A 3,620-nucleotide genomic window follows, 5' to 3' on the forward strand; every position below is an offset into this window, starting at 1 on the left:
GAAGACAACAACAACCCCATGCTCCCATAGGTACCAGCAGCAGATATGGATGCAAAAATGCGTGGCGGAGATCACTCTGGGTAGCAACTGGGGTATCCCTCTCATTGCTGGTAACATAAGTTCAGAGCTGCAGCTCATTTTCAGCTTTCTCTGCCTAGATCAACATCAGAGAAATAGATCAACAGCAGTGAAACGAAAAGTGCAATATGTGCAACTCTAGACCTCCTGTTGCACTTTTCCAAACAGCCCTGTCTTAGCCGAGGAACAAAATATACAGATCCATCATAACAGAACAGTCATGGGCCCAATCCAACAAAGAAACGCTTAGGTGCAACAGAATACCATAAAACCAAGTCCAGCTAGATGGTCTAGAGTTCATAAGTTATATACTGGGGATTCTACACCGTTCCTCTGAGTAGAGTTGGCATAAGATGCTTATATATTCTTAAGCCTTGAATTACTAATGGCTGAAACATGGAAGATCGACAATAACCCAGATCATCTCACCCTTACTCGAAACTGAATCCTGTACAGAATTGAAAAAAAAACAATGTAAGAGTCTGCTGTTCTGCATTAGTGTTACAAATGCTCAGTTACTCGACAACAGAAATATGAATGTATGATGGAGACTCACTTAGCAGGTGCAGCTTATTTTAACATTAATTTGGGCACAAACTCTTTAGCTGATAATCTAACATGAGAACATCTAGTTAAACTACTCCCAAATGAGAATGTAGAAAATGTTAAAATCAATTTCATTGAAAAGGAAATGTGAAATAAGCAATCATGGCATACACTGCTAGACATGTTATGTATAGACTTATTTTTGAAGAAAATATTTTCAAACTGTAAAGACTCCCCAGGAAAGTCTAATAAAACAGGGAATAATATAAGTGCCAGAATCACAAGCAATCCAAGTGCCAAATTTAGACCATAAAGTTTGCTATTGATTAGAACCAATTATCCAACAACACAATGAGTCAAAATATTGTATTACTATGCATTTGAGTTACTGTTCACTGCAAATCAACAAGTGAAGATATTGTACAACCACCCTGAACTAACAGAATCAGACATTTGTGCTTGTACCCACAAAACCACAACTAATCAACAAGTCCACAACTAACAGTTTTTTTTTGACGGAACCTCGTCAGAGGGCGGGGAGCTCCCGCATTGCATTAAGAAGAAGAGAATTGGTCCAGTTAATAGGGGAAACCGGACCCAAAAACCATACATGGCACGGTTACATAAGGGAAACCGCCGAACACCACAAAGACCGGGCTAGCACTCAAGGGACGTCGTCCGAGCAACAGTAGCTTCCGAACAACTAACAGTTTTTACAACACAAATAGATTAAACATTATTTACAACAAAATGGATTGTATTAGTTTTCATTTCTGCCCATCACCAGACGTGGTCCAGATTTTTCATGCTTCAAACAATAAGGAATCCCTACAAACTGTTCTTCATTCATAATTCAGAAGTTTCATATTGACTGCATGCTTTCTACATTTTTCGCTTATATTAAAGCTAATTTCAGGAATATAGAGAGCATGCAAAGTGTCATTAGTTAACTTACGTATGTTAGATGCACACAAGAACTTCAATACTTTAAGAATTATCTCGTCGATCACATCACACTTGACTTCAACTATGTCGAGGTGCTCTGATATTGCAGACGGTCTCTCCATGCAACAGTAGCTTCCTTTTATCTCCAATTTAGGATTTTGCGACTATGGTACCCACAAACATTTAACAAAGATGGATAACCGATAACAACTTTAATAGTGCAGCAATTGTCCATTTTAGAAGATTTATACCTTGGGAGAAAGTTCAAGAGTGAGCTTCTCGAGAACTGGTGAGTTTGCCAGAATGCAAGATAGTGGATCCAAATCAGGAGCCTCGCACCAGTACTTGTTGAGTAATAAAGTCTTTAACTTGCTAAATGTAGGGCAATGTTTCAAATCTCTTGTGAAAATGAACTGGAAAGAAAATACAAAAGTAAACAATCAAGATGCATATGTGATTAGTTTATTGCCTATATCCAGCAATGATGTAGATACGGCAACACAGCTGAAAGGGATAGCATAAAGAAGTTAAAGACGAGTGGCATACCTTTCCAGTATCAGATATCAACTTGAGGTGTTTAGCACTTGAGATACCACCCAGAAGCACACAATTGCTGCTGCCATCGGTCGGTGGCGCTCATCAGCAGCGCATTCTCGTCCTCGCTACCAGGAGGCATTCCGTCGAACAGACGGTGAGCGTCGTCGGCGCTGCGTAGCAGAGAAACGATCAAACGACGCGAGGGTGGAGAGAATGAGACGGAATGAAGTTTTGCGGCGGCGCCGCCTCACATACCTTGTCTGGCCGCCGGCAAATCCAGATTTCCAATCGCCGCCGCAAGAATCGGAGGTTGGACTCCCGCTTTCCCTTTTCAAATTCGTCAGCGGTCTCGAAACTCGTTGGCGGTGAGTGGCTGTCAAAGCCGTAGGACTAGTAAGATCATCTAGCCTCAGACGGGTCGGGCCAACCAGGCCAACCTGCGAGCACGCCATGGGCCAGGCACAGCACGGGCCTGGAGGCTGGGCACGGCCCATTTTATTTTTATATATATTTTTAAGAATTTGTTTATATATATATATATATATATATATATATATATTATACATATATAGATATATATACCTAAAATACAGCCCAATATGGCTAAAAATCAGCCCAACAAGTTGAAAATGTGCAGCCCACCGTGCTAAACGGGCCAATGTGTCGGCCCGTCTACTAACTAGGTCATGCCTGGGCCTGGAGGCGCAACACGTGGGTCGATACGGCACGACCCGTTTACTAAACATGCCCCCGTGGACAGTGTCGCGCCTGGCACGATTAGCATGGGTCGAGTCGTGCCATGCTGGGCCGGTTTGGCCATCTTTGCCCAACATAACATCCCCCCCTACGCCCGGTGGACGGCTCGGTCACTGACCGATCAAAAAAAATCTCATATCGGTTTCATATGCCTGGATCGACTGACTCCCTTCGTATCCAGCCCAAATCTAAAGCAACATGAAGAGGTCCGAACGCACCTGGGCGCGTCCGTCACGTAGGATCCGGCCCACAGTAGCGCATCCAACCCCACGTATATTTGTCCTCATCCGCATCCCGGACCAAACTCTGACCACTCCACTCAACTCCGGTCCCCAAACTCTCTTCCGGCGATCTTTGACCTTCTCCAGCATGGCGGGCAGCGGATCCGATCCAGCCACTCCTGATCCATCGACTGGGGCATCGTCCCATGTGAGGGCGAGGAGGAGTTGGCCATCCGCAAGGCCCTCTCTGCTCCCGTGAGAAGTGTGCCCGACTAAGGTCAGATTCAATCTAGCGAAATCCATTGTGTCGGCAATGGGCTCTCGGATTTGGTCTGACGAGAATCCATTATGTCAGCCAATGGACGCTCGGATTCGTCCGAGTTGGAGGCTGGAGGTCAAACTGCCGCCCCATCGCTGGTGCGGAGGAGTATGAGTGTTACATGGACCGGTGTGCCCGCCGTGCAAAGCAAAGTGCACAGGAGGCCGAGGCCCACCTTGCTGCCGACATGGAGGATGAGGCGTCATGCGCTGCCTTTG

At 45.1% G+C, this 3,620-nt stretch overlaps 1 long non-coding RNA gene across 1 annotated transcript; it reads right to left on the reverse strand.

The window, feature by feature from the left end:
• Positions 1–207: 207 nt before the first annotated feature.
• On the reverse strand, positions 208–2,488 carry LOC123133545 (uncharacterized). Its single transcript, XR_006465288.1, has 5 exons — positions 2,362–2,488; positions 2,116–2,276; positions 1,821–1,982; positions 1,580–1,733; positions 208–526 (listed from the first exon to the last, which is right to left on the reverse strand). It is a non-coding gene; the product is annotated as an uncharacterized lncRNA (long non-coding RNA).
• Between the last annotated feature and the right edge of the window lie 1,132 nt (positions 2,489–3,620).

This window comes from Triticum aestivum, chromosome 6B (genome assembly GCF_018294505.1).
Source record: "Triticum aestivum cultivar Chinese Spring chromosome 6B, IWGSC CS RefSeq v2.1, whole genome shotgun sequence".
Lineage (NCBI taxonomy): Eukaryota > Viridiplantae > Streptophyta > Magnoliopsida > Poales > Poaceae > Triticum > Triticum aestivum.